Below are 18,623 nucleotides of genomic sequence, written 5' to 3'. Positions count from 1 at the left end.
TTGCAAAATCTAGCTCGTCATTACAATTTATACTGTAATGCTGACTAATTCTATTGAAAAAAGTTAAATCCTTATTGTAAATAATTTATTGTCCCTCCATACTAGCAAGCATCACTCACCCACTCACAGCAGTAGAATAGTAAAGGGTAGCCCTGCCCTTGAGTCATATTCACATTAGAGGGAGTGACAGTGTAAATTAATCCTATTTGACCTCCTGACCTGCTCACTGAATGAACAAACAATTTTGAAATACTTTGTGGAACCACTTTTTGCTGCAATTAGCACTGCAAAGGTTTTGGGGTATGTCTCCACAGGCTATGGACGATGAAATCCTTCTTTGCCAAAAAACTCAACCTCGGTCGGTTTAGGTGGAGAGACTATGTTAACATAATTTTTCAAGGTCTTGTAACAGATTCAACTGAACTCGTTTCTACTTCATTCTTTAAATGCCATATTTGTTGAGTGCAATGTTAATACTTGTCTTGTCAAAAGATTCTCCAACCAGAGATGTGTAGCACTCTGCAACTCCTCCAGAGTTACCATGGGCCTTATGGCTGCTTCCCTGATTAGTGCTCTATTTGCCCGGTCTGTCGGTTTAGGTGGACAGACCATGTCTTGGTAGGTTTGCAGGAAAGATACACAATAAATGCCATTAAAATATCAATGTGTACAATATTTCTATTACAAATTATGTTTTTGACTCATTCTTTGGTAGGATACTTTCTTTATTTCAAGAGTCAGCCATTCACACTTGATGGATGATTTGTTGCTGAGATGCTAAAGCTCACAGAAAGGAGTGGTGACAATGGTAAATACAAATCAACTCTAAAAAATGTGGGTTAATCACAATCAAGATTGTCATTGCAACTTCCAGGATTGGTGTTGCAGTTAAATATTTCCGTGCTTTACCTGCAGCCCTAGTTTGAAGTTGTGATATACCCTTTTCCTTTTCGCATGATGGACTGAACATCACCTTTATATTTGACCTCTCTGTTGTATTCCTTGGTCTTCATGAGGCTGTTTGTTCACTTATGTTCTCTAACAAACCTCTGGTATCTTCACAGAACAGCTTAAAACAGACATTAAGTTACACACGTGGACACCATTTACCAATTAAATAGGGCTGAATATAAATGTACGTCACACTTAATATTTTTTAGGTGTAAAAAACTGCTGAAAACAACTTATCAATTAACGCCACCTTCACAATTATTCACTATGATGTATGGGTCTGTCACATACAGTAAAATCTCAATAAAATCTATGCTGTATGAATTGTTTATTAAGGCACTGTAAAGTGTAGGTCATTAAACACACCCTAGGGCAGCCTGCAGTCTTTTACAAGATGAGTGAAAATAATCCAGTTTAAATGCCATCTAAACGCCAAGTCTACCCAGGCCTCCATTCTGGATTTTATTATTTGATCTCTTACGACACAAAGGCTTTGGGACCTGAGGGAAACATTCACATTATTGCTAAAGGACCCACGTCTACAGCCTTTATGAAGGTACACAGCCTACATTGAAAAACAGCACACAACTCTGCAAAAATAATAAATTATCTAATTCTCTGAAGGTTTTAGTTGCATTACTTTATTCCTTGGTTAATGTCAACAAAAGCAAGAGGCAACATCTCTAACTATTGGGCTTGTTAGATAAAGAATGGGCTTTCCTACACCAGTGGTCCCCAACTGTGTTCTTCAGGACCCAATATCCTACATTTTTTTTGTTTTGTATTTTTATAAAGGAGTCCTGTCCGGCAGAGTAGCACTCAAAATTGCTGTCTGAGTGCCAAGAAGAAGCCCAACAGATTTACTTTCACAAGCTGAGCATTAAAGCTAACGCTATAATGCTCCGCTTGATATATATAAAAAGCACAAACCTAAGCACCCAGCCCCAGACACCGAGAACCACCAATACACCTGCGGGCAGACATGCCAGCCACTGGCGAGGAGTGTGACAGGGAGGAAATAGGCCTCACATTAAGCTGATCCAGGAGAGAGAGCAGCCCAAGACCCAACCTGACACAAAAACGACGCTGGCCCACACCCCAACCCCCCGCTCCGACCCCAGTGCCCAAAGACCCCCGTCCCCATCCGGAGAGGGGGTCACAAACTAAAGAGGGGTCCACCTGGTCCAAATGAGCCCTACATGTTTTAGATTGCATTACCTTGGAGACAGCGGAGACGTGGCTTTGAGGAACACAGCTTTAGAGACCCGTGTTCCAAATGATGTCTAGATTCTTTAAAGCAGCTTAAGAACCTTAGTATATTATTTTGTAACATGTAACTGATCAATTTTAGTGCATTGTTAAGAACCAAAGGTCCAGTTCAACCTAAATTCAAAGTTGCCTAAAAATCTTCAGTGTTTTTTCATTCAATGAGTAAATTGAAACAAAAAAACTGATGGGTAAACCTTTAAAATCAAGGAGCAAATCAACCTAATTAACATTGTGAAAACTGTTTCCTTTATTATTTGTAGCATTATTAGACCTTTCCCATGCTGCATTTTCTTCTTTCCATACTTATCCAGATCTGGAAAAGCTGTACTTTTTTCCCCAACTGTGTAGTGTTTTGTATTTATTTGCACACATCAATTAAAGGTTGGTATTCAATGTCTGTCTAAAAAGTGCCTCACAAACTTGTCAAGAAACTCCACCTCTAAATTCTTGCAACCTGTAAAAATTCTCCTAAATGAGAACTTTTTTGTCTAACAAAAATGTCTGCATATCTCCCTAAACACACCATCTTGACTGTGAAACATGAGTGATATTACCACATTTAACACACCTGCTCCCCATTTACACCTGACACCTTCTAACACTAACGAGTCACATGACACAGAGGAGGGAAAATGGCTAATTTGGTACAAATTGAACATTTTTAGTTAGGGGTGTACTCAGTTTTGTTGGTGGCTTAGTCATAAATGGCTGTCTGTTGAGTTACTTTAAAGGGACAGCAAATTTACACAGTTCTACAAGCCGTATATTGACTACTTTACATTATATCAAAGTGTCATATCTTCAGTGTTCCATGAAAAGATATAATAAAACATTTGTTCTACTTGAAGCAAATTAGTGCATCCTTATGGTTGCACTGGATTTTATTTAAGGAAATCAGAGTAAAGGATGTCGAGAACAAATATGCACACCACACTAAGGACCTGATCTACTAAAGATTTGCATATTTAAAACACGTTATTATCACGTATTAGATCTAATATCAGAAGCTTTGAACCAGGTGCACCGATGATTGCATGTGTCAAATAAACAGAATAGCAACCGCAATCCATTTGGATCTATTTTGCCTTCATGAATATTCAGAATATATGCTGATTCTCAGAATGTGCAAAATACTGGGAGGAGACTATTCCAATGTAATTACTTAGCACGTGCAATTTGATTGATCAAACATGAAACAAATCGCGGTAGCTATTTTTGTTGCTATTTTTAGCACGTTTGAAAGGCAGGTGCAAACTGGACCGTGTTACGACACATCTGCGGTCATTGTGGTGAGACTGAGGCACAGGTACAATAAAAGGCGACCGAGGGAGAGAACCTTCTGTGCACGTGTCAACATATTTGGACTTGCAGAAATAAAAGTAGTAGAGAAATATCATGTGTCCAGCAATGGCACTTTTAAGGCTGATTTGGAGCAAGTTACAAATAGAAGCCATGCAATATCTCCTATGGATACGTCTGGATAATTCTAGCACTCCATCACTTGATGGCACAACACTTTGGTCTGGATTGCACTGGAGGAGTGCTTCTATATAGCCCAGAAAAGGTGAAGGGGGAAAAAAGACATCTCAACAGGACAGATTAATTCAGCAGGACTGCAGAAATGGGCCAGTCTGCTTTAAAGCCATTGCACATGAGCCATTTGAGGTATCCTTTTTATTTAAATTCTTTATGCAAAGAAAACTGAACATTATCAGCCACCAGAGACTATGAAACCATTAGTGAGCCTGGAAAGGGACAATGAAGGAAAAAAAAATTAAACTGTCTTGCGCGCACCCGATAGAATCTCGTGCATGCCTTAAAGTTGTTTTTTTCCCTTCAATGTCCCTTCTAATGTCCTTTCTGGATTCCAGAAACACTGACCTGTCTGCCTTGTGGCGGCTGCAGCCGTTTGGCCCTGGGATCCACACTGCCTGATGGCAAAATGGAGCAGGAGGAGTGCACTCAAATCACTGGCGGTCAAACACAGAAACACTTTTGGTGGGAATTGATGGCAGAGAGGATCATTTTTATTTTCAAACATTGATGAATGAAGAAACAAATTGGGCTCCAGAAAAGAGGGCCCTTTTCTCATCCAGGGCAAAAGGGCAGGTGCTTGAGAACCGCTGGGGGTCTATCTGTGCACGTGTCTGAATGTGTCCAACATCCCCAAGGTGAGCGCTAGTAACACATGCAAAATCCTAATTGAATTAGAGCTTTCTGCACCACTTTTGCACTTGTTATCAATTGCGCAAGCTGTCTTAGGAGATCACCCGCAACCAACCCACCTGCAACACACCCACAAACAGCCTGTGCAATTTTTTTTAGCACACACAAATTAGTGCTCCTTATTTGGGATATTAGTTAATCAGGCCCTGAAAGTCTCGAGCCATATATGATTTAAAATGTGGAAAAGTAATTGGGTTTAAAAACCTTTGCAAGGCACAGTATACTCACCATGCCTGTTATGTGCTCTCCAGCTTTCCACTCTCTCAAAGGGCAGTACTGTCAAGGCAGTTTGCTATTGGTCAGCGTTGAAAATTAGTGTCAAAGTTCACAAGCATCAAACTTGGGAGTCACTCTCCCTCTGGCAATGCAGTCTGGTAAAATTAACTCACAATCTTCTCGAGAGTAGCACCATGATGTGTTTCGCAAGCAAAGACTCGGGTTAAGAGGGGATAAATGTTATTTTGGGGGGTATGTAGCATGTGCTCATATTAAAACAGTATGGCTGAAAATAAAATGAGTGTAAACCTTGGATGGTATCCTTGCCTTGGGCCCCACTCATTAGTTAAACTACTACAAAAACCCTGCAGATTTCTTTTCTGTAGTAAGGAGGTCCAGATTTGGTATTTGACAGCAAATATCCATCCTCCTGAAATTTAATAGCAGGTGCTGTATGACCTCTCCTGAGATTTTCAGCTATATGAAAAATTCATTGTTGAACTAACAGAAAAACCTAATTTTCCCTATCAGATGTCAACATCAAATCCATCGAAACAGGCTTCGACAAACAGGGTTTACAGTAGCTGCAAGGCAGGCTGCGTCCACATTATGTGACAGCAGATTTACAGATTTAGGCCAACGAGGGCTCTAGTTCTTCATTTTGTTATTGTGAGAAAGCTGACATGGTTAATAACATAGGCTAACAACGAACCAGCATTTATTTCCCGCGGTGGTTGTAAAGGATCTCTATTACCATGATCCATCCTTTTTGTCCTCCTCAGCCTATGAGAGAGGCTTAGCTTGTGCAACAGTCATTAAATTAAGTCTGCCCATCCTAATCCACTCAACTTCAACTCATTCATGACTACACAGAGAAAAGAATATGCTTGTTGAGTGTTTAAATGAATCGGGTTAAACCTTATTCTACGAAATAATTCCCCAGTAGGAATCCTGTCTCAGTAATAGTATTCCAGGGCTCTCGACACAGACAGTTGAAACCAACACATAACTCTATGTAGACTATACCATATAAAAAGGCAAAATATATATTTTTTCCCTTATTGTTTAACCTGTATAACCTGGGTCAAATGTTTTGGGTGTCCTTCTACAAGCTTCTCACAATAGCTTGTTGGAATTTTGGCCCATTCCTCCCGAAAGAACTGGTGACACTGGTTGTTGTTGGTCACCTTCTATGGGACTTAGTTCAGGGGCTTTGTGGTGACCACTCCACAACATTGACTTTGTTTACCTAGAGCTACTTTCCAAGTAATTTGGTGGTAAACTACCTGGTTGATCTCTTAAGATGTTGCTTTAATATTTCCACATAACTATCTTTCCACATACGTCAATCTATTTTGTAAACTGCACCATTCCCTTCTGCTGCAAAGCATTCCCACAACATGATGCTGTCACTCCCATACTTCACAGTTGGGATGGTGCTCTCAGGCTAACAATTTTTCCCATTTTTTCTTAAAAGGTAACAATAGTCATTATGGCCAAACACTTCAATTGTAATTTCACCAAACCACAGGAAATCCAAAACGAAGGCCTGTCCCTGTGTGCTTTTGCAAACTGTTAGCTGTTTTTTTTTTTGTTACTTTGGCAGTTATAAATTTTTCCAGTTTGAGTGGCTTTTTTAGGTCATTTTGGTACAGGACTGGCATTGTTGATAACAACTCTCACTTACCAGCTTCAGTCAGCATCTTCAGATACAAGGCATACGATTTTTGTTTTTTGTTTTTAGGGTTGATTCGCACATTTTGCACCAAAACATGTTCATCTCTGTGACATAGAACCCATCTCTTTTCTAATCAGTACTATGGCTGGACAATCCCAGGGTGTTTACATTTGAATATACTTGATTGAACAGATTAAGCAGCTTCAGTCATTTGGAGGTCTACAGTTTTCTTCCTGATGTCGAAGCTGATTTCTTTTCATCTCCTTATGATGTTACACAAGACTGTGGGTCTCAGATGTTGCCTTAAAATACATCCATAGACAGGCCTCCAATTACTCAAATGTGTGAATCAGAATCAGAATCTCTACATATTAAATGCAAAACCCATTACATTTGTTTCATTTAAGAAAGATACCTTGAAGAAAACCTGAAAAAGACTTAAGACTGGTGTGGAGGTTTGCCTTCCAGCAGGATAATAACCCTCAACATACAGCCAGAGCTACAATGGAAAGGTTCAGATAAATGCATAATTATGTGAATGGATAACCTAGTCAAAGTCCAGACGTAAATCTAATTGAGAATCTGAGACAAGACATGAAAATTGACTATTCCAGATGCTTTGCGTCCAAATTTGAATTCCAGGCTCTAGATTTAAAAAGCTAGTACAGACATACTGCAAAAGACCTGCAGCTGTAGTTGTGGCAGCTAAGGAGCACTCAGTATACATATAGCCACCACATCTTTTAGGTAAAAACATTTGAAAAACAACGGATTTTCTATTCACTTCAAAATGATGCACTACTTTGTGTTAGTTCCCGAAAGCCCAAAGAAATACATTAAAGTTTGTGACTGTCACATTATGAACAGCTTTGCTGGGGACTCTATCTTGATAGCGACAGTGGTTGCATTAATGATGATGCTAAATATAGCTGTAATTAAGGCTTAATCGATACAGCTATGTGTGTGTGTGTGTCCCTGTGGGATAAAATACAGCCTTTCTCTGAGGCGGTCTATTTATTTTATCAGCCTTTAGTGCCCTTGCTTCTGCTGCTGTGAAACTATTGAACAGGAGAATATCTCCCCCATAAGCCTGACTATCAGCTCAGTTGGCCCATTCATTTTTAGCTCAATCTGTTCAGTACGTGGAGCAATTTAGATTGGGCTTCCAGGCCTTGGCCCATAATCCTCAGATCACTCCAGGGCAAATGTCTACCTACACTGAGGAATGGCCCTATCTGCCTCTCCATTCTCTGAGTTTATTTCTGCTCCTTGTTGTTTTTGCTCGACCTTGATCCTGCAAAGATCCGAGCCGAATGCATTCAGACAGGGCAAAGCACTGCAGCAGTTGACAGAAAAGGAGGAACAACTGATGAAGACTGACAAGATACTGATCCAGTGTATCCAGACTTTTTCCACAGCTGGCCCCTTCTAAAGATAACAGCCTCATGTATCCTCATCTACTGTCTTGCTATCTGTTTGGAACTTCAGAGTCGGGCTCTGTGATTCATGGAAAATACGTGCAAAGGACGCAGAGTTGGTGTGACAATGATAACCCATGTGCCAGTCCAAGATACCGCCGGCAGCTCTACATTTGACTGCAGCTTTGCCTTCTGTCAGTGTCGCCATCACAGCTAAATGCCTGTGACTGCCCAACTCATCACCAAAGAGAGGTGTCATCCCAGGGATGCATGACCCGTACATGTCCCTGTCTCTTTGCTGGTCCACTTGAGGTGCCAAAGTGGAACGCTCTGACTAATGATTGTGTGTGTACATGTCTTTCTGTGTGGGGCTTTCCTTGAAATAACTGACTCAAGTATCGGTCCATTGGATAGAGACAGTTTTGGAAAAATCAGGTTCTGAAGTTCTGAAAAGGTATCACTTTGTGGAGGTGTTGCTAAAGCCAGATTGTTTTGCTTTAGAGCCTCAAGGCAGACATTTTGGTTTCCTTTTTGGAAGCCAGGTTGTTTTTCAAACACAATTATCACAGTGAATTAACTGTGATTAACTGAGTTCAGTTTCACTAGCCATGCCCAGGATTACTGCCAGACTTAAGAATTAAGAAATCATGTCTGAAAACATGAAGCATGCTAAAAGATAACAAAAGGCAACACATCATGTCCCAATCTAAAGAAGTATGTGTACAGAAATAGGTTGCTGCACCTTGGTAAGATGTTTTTATGCATAGGAAATAGCTCCTAAAATACTAATCAAAACTAATTCATCCTTGAGAAATAGTTTACAACAAACTTGAGCTTCACAGTAATTAATTTCTTCATACTTTATTAATATTTTAACAATTATTCCCTTGGGCTGAAATATCTGTTAGGATGATCCCTCTCAGCGACCGCTGAACAGAGCAGTTTATTTCTGTAATAAACTGGTTAGGAGGTTGTGTTTGTGTTGGGTTCATCAAAGAAAAACTGACATCTGGTTAGGTTTCACTGGTTAGGTTAGATTTTCATGTCACCTTGGTAACTCACCTTGCCAAGAAGTGAACTTTGCGACATTGTAAGCTCAGGGTTGTGCTTTGCAGTGGAAATCGCTGGTCTTACATCAGCATCTTGTGCCATTTTCTACATCCAAACCAATGAGCAGAGCATTCAGTCCTGTTTCTGCTTTTAGCACTGGTGTGGCCTATAATGACTCCTGCTGAGGAACCCCAGGGACAGTCACTGTCAGTTGTGAAATGTCAGCTATGGAGTGCAGCCCTGTTGCTGCTTTTTGCTCACACATATGTCTCACCTTGCATGCATTCTGCATTAGAATTGGATTCACTGCCCATGTATTTACAGTGCAGTTATAGATTACTTACAAATTTACTACTTCTGGTAAGGTCAGAGTTCATGAATAAACAATGAAAAAGAGACTGGGCACAAATGGCATCTATGAGAGAGTTTTAAGGTTCAAAACACTGCTGAGCAAAAATAACACAAAAACGTATCTCTAATAAAAAATTTGGATGATTCCCAAAAGCTTAGGGAAATTTTAAACAATTTTAAACAAAAGTGGAAACTTTTGGAAGATGTGCATCTTTTAAACTAGCACAGTATCTGGACAACCGGTCAGTTATTGATGAAAGTCCATCTCTGCCTGGCTTAGACAAAAATATAACATGAAGCTTTTCGGAGAAAGTCAAACGAAGGCCTGAGTGTGGTTGAATTACAAAATTTTCCTTGTTCTCATATTATAATGTTTGATGATTTTAAATGTTTAAGTGTAAATTAAAACAAATGAAAATAAATGTCTAGGACTGTGAAGACTTTTTAAAGCAGTGTATGCAAGTAAATGAACCAGTAATTGGAAGTAAAATCTGGTCCCAATTGTATAACAGCAGCTGGATGTTCCTTTGCCACAGAATCAGAAACAAATCATATGAGTCACCACATGGCAACAAATGTGAGTTGGCGTAATTATCTGAGGAATAGTATCAAGCTAAAAGTCTCATCAAAATATAACTGACTTGGAAGCCTATACTGTGAGCAATATTCAGTTTTAGATATAGCTTACCATTGGCACGTAGAGTCAGAAAGATAAAGCTCTATAATCAGTGTTCAGAACTGTGCTCCTACTTCCCAGCATCATTTCATCCCAGAATGTCTCCTGAAATCATTTTCTAACTCAAATAAAGTTTAGATGAGACATGGAAGACAGTTAGACAACATAGAGCAGTGTCCAACTCAAGCCTGTTTCTCTTGAAGATCAAAACAAGCATCACTCTACTGCTGTGTTCAATGCACACAATGAAAAGACACAATCAGACTAGAAGTATCAGGAATACAGATCATTGTTGGCAAAGCAAAGAGAGCCGGAGCTATTTTTAGATTTAGTTATCGTTTGCATTTCTTTTATTTTTGGGAAGAAAGGGGTTGGTAACTACACTGTTTTATGAAGGTGTTTATGTAAAGTGAAAAAAATAACAGAATTCTAAAAATGGCGGCACACTTGAATATACCTAATTATCCCTGCCTGTATGTTCAGGGTGCTGCAGGGTGAAACTTTGATGCAGTCTCAGGTGTTGTGCAGTGTCCAACATATTTTCTTCCAGGATTGTCCTGTATTTACTTCCATCCATTTTCCAATCAACATTGACCTGTTTCCTGCCAAAGAAGGGCATCCCCACAGCATGATTCTGCCACCACCATAGGTCACTATGGGGACGGTGTGTTCAGGATGATCTGCAATGTAAGTTTTATTTCATGCAGTGTTTTGTACATAGGGCAGAAAGTTAAGTTTGTGTTTTATCTAAGCAGGACAACTTCCTGCAAAATTAAATGGACAATTTTGTTGTTTTTAACAAGTTTGCCCTGTATTCTATCATCTATAGTTCAAAATGTGAAACGCATACTGCACAGAGATTAATTATTAAACCTATATTCTATTTGTACTCGTACTCGTCGTCTTCTACTTATCCATGACTGGGTCGCGGGGGCAGCAGACTCAGCAGAGACACCCAGACGTCCCTCTCCCCAGACACCTCCTCCAGCTCCTCCGGGTGGGAGGCAAGGCGTTCCCAGGTCAGCCGAGAGACATAGTCCCTCCAGCGTGTCCTGGGTCGTCCCCTGGGCCTCCTCCCGGTGGGACGTGCCTGGAACACCTCCCGAGGAAGGCGTCCAGGAGGCATCCGGTATACAGTGCCTTGCGAAAGTACTCGGCCCCCTTGAACTGGTCAACCTCTTGCCACATTTCAGTCTTCAAACATAAAGATATAAAATTAAATTTTTTGTGAAGAATCAACAACAATTTTGACACAATCGTTAAGTGAAATGAAATTTATTGGATGTGTCAAACTTTTTTAACAAATAAAAAACTGAAAAGTAGGGCGTGCAATATTATTTGGCCCCTTTACTTTCAGTGCAGCAAACTCACTCCAGAAGTTCAGTGAGGATCTCTGAATGATCCAATGTTGTCCCAAATGACTGATGATGATAAATAGAATCCACCTGTGTGTAATCAAGTCTCCGTATAAATGCACCTACTCTGTGATAGTCTCAGGGTTCTGTTCAAAGCACAGAGAGCATCATGAAGACCAAGGAACACACCAGGCAGGTCCAAGATACTGTTGTAGAGACGTTTAAAGCTGGATTTGGATACAAAAAGATTTCCCAAGCTTTAAACATCCCAGGGAGCACTGTGCAAGCAATCATATTGAAATGGAAGGAGTATCTGACCACTGCAAATCTACCAAGACCCGGCCGTCCCTCTAAACTTTCATCTTGAACAAGGAGAAGACTGATCAGAGATGCAGCCAAGATGCCCATGATCACTGTGGATGAACTGCAGAGATCTGAGGTGGGAGAGTCTGTCCATAGGACAACAATCAGTCGTACACTGCACAAATCTGGCCTTTATGGAAGAGTGGCAAGAAGAAAGCCATTTTTCAAAGATATCCATAAAAAATCTCGTTCAAAGTTTGCCACAAGCCACCTGGGAGACACACCAAACATGTGGAAGAAGGTCCTCTGGTCAGATGAAACCATAATCAAATTGTTTGGCCACACAGCAAAACGTTATGTTTGGCGTAAAAGCAACACAGCTCATCACCCTAAACACACCATCCCCATTGTCAAACATGGTGGTGGCAGCATCATGGTTTGGGCTTGCTTTTCGTCAGCAGGGACAGGGAAGATGGTCAAAATTGATGGGAAGATGGATGGGGCCAAATACAGAACCATTCTGGAAGACAACCTGTTGGAGTCTGCAAGAGACCTGAGACTGGGACGGAGATTTATCTTCCAACAAGACAATGATCCAAAACATAAAGCCAAATCTACAATGGAATGGTTCCCAAATAAACGCATCCAGGTGTTGGAATGGCCAAGTCCAAGTCCAGACCTGAATCCAATCGAGAATCTGTGGAAAGGGCTGAAGACTGCTGTTCACGAACGCTCTCCATCCAACCTCACTGAGCTCGAGCTGTTTTGCAAGGAAGAATGGGCAAGAATTTCAGTCTCTCGATGTGCAAAACTGATAGAGACAAACACCAAGCAACTTGCAGCTGTAATTGCAGCAAAGGGTGGCGCTACAAAGTATTAACGCAAGGGGGCCGAATAATATTGCATGTCCCACTTTTCAGTTTTTTATTTGTTAAAAAAGTTTGACACATCCAATAAATGTCATTCCACTTCACGATTGTGTCCCACTTGTTGTTGATTCTTCACAAAAAAATTGAATTTTATATCTTTATGTTTGAAGCCTGAAATGTGGCAAGAGGTTGAAAAGTTCAAGGGGGTCGAGTACTTTTGCAAGGCACTGTAGATGCCCAAGCCATTTCAACTGGCTCCTCTCGATGTGGAGGAGTAGCGGCTCTACTTCACAGCGCATGCTGTAGGTCTTGGCTACAGGGAGCCAGCAGGACCACATCATCTGCAAAAAGAAGTGACAAAATCCACTGGTCCCCAAACCAGACCCCCTCCGGTCCTTGGCTGTGTCAAGAAATCCTGTCCATAAAAGTTATGAATAGGACCGGTGACAAAGGGCAGCCCTGCCGGAATCCAACATGCACCGGGAACAGGTCCGACTTAGTGCCGGAAATGTGGACCAAACTCCTGTCCTGCTTGTACAGGGACCGGCCCCTAATAAAGGGCCCCCGATTCCATACTCCTGGAGCACCCCCCACAGAGCATCACGAGGGACAGAGTCGAATGCTTTCTCCAGGTCCACAAAACACATGTGGACTGGTTGGGCAAACTCCCATGAACCCTCAAGTACCCTGTAGAGGGTATAGAGCTGGTCCAGTGTCCCACGGTCAGGATGAAAACCACACTGCTTCTCCTGAAGCTGAGGTTCAACCATCAGCCAGACTCTCCTCTCCAATACCCTGGCGTAGGCCTTACCAGGGAGGCTGAGGAGTGTGATCCCCCTGTAGTTGGAACACACCCTCCGGTCACCCTTCTTATGAAGGGGGACCACCACCCTGTCTGCCAATCCAAAGGCAATGTCCCCAACCGCCAAGCAATGTTGAAGAGGCGTGTCAACCATGACAGCTCCACAACATACAGAGATTTGAGGTACTCAGGGTGGATCTCATCCACCCCCGAAGCCCTGCCACTGCTGAGCTTTTTAACCACCTCGGTGACTTCAGCCTGGGTGTTGAAAGGGTCCAACCCTGAGTCCCCAGCCTCTGTTTCCACCAGGGAATGCGTGATGGCAGGATTGAGGAGATCCTCGAAGTACTCCTTCCACCACCCGATAATGTCCCCAGTCGAGGTCACTGTAAATAGTGTTGGCAAAGCACTGCTTCCCCCTCCTGAGGCGCCGGACGGTTTGCCAGAATTGCTTTGAGGCCAACAGGTAGTCCGTCTCAATGGCCTCACCGAACTCCTCCCAGTCCCGAGTTTGTGCCTCTGCCAGAGCCCGGGCCACGGCACGCTTGGCCTCACGGTACCCGTCAGCCTCCTCAGGAGTCCCACAAGCCAACCACAGCCGATAGGACTCCTTCAGCTTGACAGCGTCCCTTACTGCCGGTGTCCACCACCGGGTTCTGGGATTGCCGCTGCGACAGGCTACGGGCGGCAGCATCGACAATAAACCCCAACAAGAGACGGCTGAGCTGGGGGGCAACAAGCAAACCCACCCCAGCCTGCCGCCTCTCCCCATGGGCCACTCCAGAGTAGAAGAGAGTCCAGCCCCTCTCGAAGAGATGGGTTCCAGAGCCCACGCTGTGCGTGGAGGCGATTCTATTTGTGAAAACACAAAAGAGAGCTTTTTTTGGCCTTAGCACCACCTCTGAATTAAATAAGCACAAAACCTGCTAAATATAGAGTAGTCAAACGTAGATTGAAATATAGGCAAATAATAAAAAAAAACTATTTGGCATTTGTGAAACCTTTACTATATTTGTGAAAAAAAGCATTCTTGGTTTTCCTAAAACCAATGATCCGTCTTGTGAGCTGGACGTTTTGTTACACCTCTACTAGACACCAAAAACAAGTCTGTTATCTAGGCCTGAGAACGATTCTCATAGCATCCTTGATAAGAGAAGGTGACCAGTTGATGAAGCTTAACTCCTTAAGTAAGAAACTAGATAGCCTGAAATGGTAGCTTAGTGGTCCTAAATGAATGTGAAAACAAAACAACTCATGCCCCAAGGACTCAAGCAGCTGAGTTATTAGTTTACAATCATCCAAAATTATCTACTATCCTCTTGCACCTCTGTGTATTTTGCTGTTTTTCTGTTCTTGCAGCAAAGTAGCTTGCCTTTCTTATCACAATCATTTATAAATAAACCCCAAGGGTTGAAATGAGAAATATCTCGGATACTACAACCTTACCCAAATCTCGATCTTGCCAACAATACCAAAATCGTGCTCTGTTTTTTTTTTTAGAAGTCTGGGAGAGCAGGAAGTATGGCATTCAAGAACATAACATTATACCTGCTCAACTGCTTGGTCCCACAAATCGCAAATCAACCAATCGCAAAGAAGCATCTAGAGGTTTTAAAGAAGACTTCAAAGTGAGGATCAGAATATAGAAGATTTCAGTGACTTTAAATGCAGCATTGTTGTTGTGCCAGAGGCCATCAGAAACTGCTGATCTATTGGGATTTTCAAGTAAAACCATTCACTGGTTTAATAAAGAATGGCTCAAAAACGTTTATGTCAACAGCTGTTTAGTGGATGAAAATGCCTTGTTAAAACGGCAGACTGGTTCAAGATGAAGAAAGGCAACAACAAAGGCTCAACAAACCACTGGTTATGGTCTGCCGAATATCATCTCTGAACACACTTTAAAGCAGATGGGCTACACCAGCATAACATCTTACTGGGTGCCACTGCCACTGACTCCTGTCAGCTAAGCACAGGAAACTGAGGCAACAGTTACGCGGGCTCACCAAAATTGGAACATGACAAGTTAGAAAAACTCTGCCTGGGCCAACGAGTTTCAACATCAGAATTTGGCAAACACAAGATGAAACCATGGCTCAGTCTTGTTTTCAATGAACAGTTCAGGCTCGGGGGCTGGTGCAGTGGTGTGAGGGATATATGGCACACTCTGGGTCCCTTGGTACCCACTGAGTGTCATTTGAACAGCACAGCTTACCTGAGTATTGTTGCAGACCATTGTTTTTGGACCACAGTGTGAAGATGGCTACCTCCAGTGGGATAATGCACCATGTCAGAAAACTCAAATCATTTCAAACTGGCTGAGTTCACTGTATTCCAACTGCATCCACAGTCACTTGATCTCAATCCAACACAGCACCTTAAGGATGCGATTGGATTTGGTGATTTCCACCAATAAGTCTGAAGCAACTGCAGGATGTTTTCATGTCATTATTGACAAACACCTCTCAGGAATGTTTCTGACACCTTGTTGAATCTATGCCACAAAGAATTAAGGTAGTTCTGCCTATTCAAATTGAGCTGATTACAGCAGCCACTTCCACACTACCTCTTTTCACACAGAGTACAACAGCAACTTGATAATTAATATATAACACAGGCTGTTAATAAAAATAAACAAATACATTAGTTTTAATCTATTTAAAAAAAGAAAAGGCTTAAAAATGACACACTAGATAAAAAAAAAAAATTTTGCAACTTGTGCAGCAGGTAAAATGCTTTCCTACAAGTTGATTTCTGTAGAAATAGAATTTTATAATTAGTAGACAAAATGATACAGAGCTTACTTTATTAATGTGTTTTTTGCCTAATTAACTCAAACAGCTGGGCTGTATTGTATACTCTATGTATGGATCGTTATGCTGTCGACATGAGTATGATTGTTTTGTATGTATGTTTGGGGCGTTTGTTTCTATATTTAAAGCGTAGTATGTTCTTTCTCACTTTCTCCCCCAAGAATGTCAGTGTTTGGTAAATATGTACATGTACCTTTGTGTGTACATGTTAGTCTTGTACGTTCCTGCCACCTGACTTGGCTCGATGTCTCCTGTTCATTACTGTGTCGCTGTCAGAACCCGTGGCAGTACTCCAGCCCATGCGGGCCATTTCACCTCCCCCTTCAATCTCCTTCAGTCTGTCTCCTGCTTGCTCTTTTTCTCTGCCAGCTCCAGCCGGTCTGAGGGATCAAGAGCCAGTGTTGCCGTGGCAACTTGTCCTATCCCTATCGTTGAATAGATCATTCCTGGATCGTTGTTTAGCAGCATGTCAAACTCTGTACAATGCACATCCAACAACAACAAACACCGGCTTTGCCACGGATTCTTCAGATGGGTTCAAATCACATTTTCTGATAATTGTTTTTAGTTGTTGCTTGTTTTCTTTGTATGTTCCTGTCTCAGGATGTGGTTCTCTAAGTCGGGTACAATGTGCCACCCTCCGTTTTGTCTGTCATGCTCACATGGACTATTACTGGCAATGGCAACATTTTTATGTTTAGTGTATTAGAATGCTGCTTAACACTGTCAAAAGTACAATGTGAGGATGCAAAAAGGGTAATAAAATATAAAATTCACCGTGATTACATGCAATGCTTTGCATTTCTTAAAAAAAAAAAAAAAAATCAGACAAGAAAAAAGATAGAAGTAAAAAGAAAAGGAGAATACAGAAAGATATCAAAGAACTCTGATAAAAAAATCTGAAAAATATAAAGAATATACATGATAGATAGACCCAATGTTTATACTGATTTAAATGCATATACTGGAATATATGAAACAATAAAAACATTTAAATATCCAGAAAATACAGCAGGTATTAGACAGGTCAATGTTTTCCTCAGTAAATATATTTCTGATATTTCTATGGACATGAAATTCAAACCAGATGTCAGTAACAATCCAAAGTAATTCACATATATGAAGGAATTTAAAACACATTAGTCCATAAAGGAAGTTTTGTGTTAGAAGGTACACACAATAAAAGAATGCGAAAAAAAGGCATTGAAAGCCAAAAAGAAAAATTGGCAAATCTATACCAGCTGGTTAAATATAAACAACTGGCCAGTTAAAAGGTTACAATTAATAAAAGCAAAGAGACCTTCACAAAAAAAGTCTGTTGCAAAAGATATTAATGGCAATGGTTACCACTGCATCTCTGAATAAAACAGCGAGAACAAAGGAGAGGAGTCAAAAGATTAACCCAAACAGCTGTGTAAGAGTCAAGAAAGACTCAAAGCTTCAGACAGACCTAGAAACAGCAAATTACTGTTTTTCCCATGAAAATATTAAGTAATGCACTCAATCGCAATAGCCTCTATACACACTATGTTCAAGACTCCACTGCTGAAGAAACAGCACGTTGAAGCTTGTTGAACGTTGGCTGCAGAAGAGTTGGATAAGCCAGTGAAATACTGGGAGAATATAGTCTGGTGAGATGAGGTCGAAGGTGAACTCTTTGGAAGTCATTGCACTCAACATTTTTAGAGGAAAAAAAGGTTCTGCCGATCACCCATAAACATCATGCCAAAAGTGAAGTCTGCAGAAAGGAACATCATGGTCTCAGCTGTCGTACAGCATATGGTACTGGCAGACTTCATATGAGTAAGGACTTAACGGAGAAATGTACTGGGACGATCTTTCTAAGAACCAGACACAAGTTTGGGTTTCCAAGCAAGATAAAAGTGTCAAACACACAACCAGTAAAACTTACAAAGAAAAAATCTAATCTGCTGGAATGGCCCAGTTAATGGAAAAACTATGCAAAGAACTGAAGACTAAGAACCTTCAAGATTTGAACACCACCTGGGAGGAAGAATGGGTCAAAGTTACACTTGAGCAGTGCATGTTATTAGGTTCTCCATACAGGAGACGTCTTAACGTTGTCAATACCAAGAAGCGCTTTCCTACAAAATATTTAATAAAGGTCTGTAAGTGTGTTTAACACTTATTCCCTGTGTCATTTTATCTCTGCCTGGGCTAATTTATTTGTGTGTATGACCTGGGTGGTTGCTGACAACTGGTGTTAATTTCATGGTAATAGAAATATTAAAAACATATTTACTGAGGAAAAATGCCGATGCATTCAATACATATGTTCTCTCTTCAATGTGTTTATTGTGAGTACCAAATTTACCAAAGTACCAAATTTTGTCTCTCCTGTCATGCCATACATATTATGGCAATGTTTGGATAATTTCTGGGTATTTTTGGGGATATTTTAAAACAATACCAAACATATTTTGGTAGACAACTATTAAATAGACCCTAATAACTGAATCCAGTAGTTAACTGTCTCTTTAACCAACTTTTGCTTTTGCTACAGGTTGTAAGTTTTACCTCCTAGAGGGCCATGAACGTAAGTCTCATCAAAGAGTAGTAACAAATGACTGTGTGACGGTATTAATCTCCCCGTGAATATCTTTGTCATGGTGTATAGCTTTTACA

Source organism: Girardinichthys multiradiatus, chromosome 24, assembly GCF_021462225.1.
Source record: "Girardinichthys multiradiatus isolate DD_20200921_A chromosome 24, DD_fGirMul_XY1, whole genome shotgun sequence".
NCBI classification, from domain to species: Eukaryota; Metazoa; Chordata; class Actinopteri; order Cyprinodontiformes; family Goodeidae; genus Girardinichthys; species Girardinichthys multiradiatus.
The sequence above is the reverse complement of the archived record's forward strand: the minus strand, read 5'-3'. Positions refer to the sequence as shown.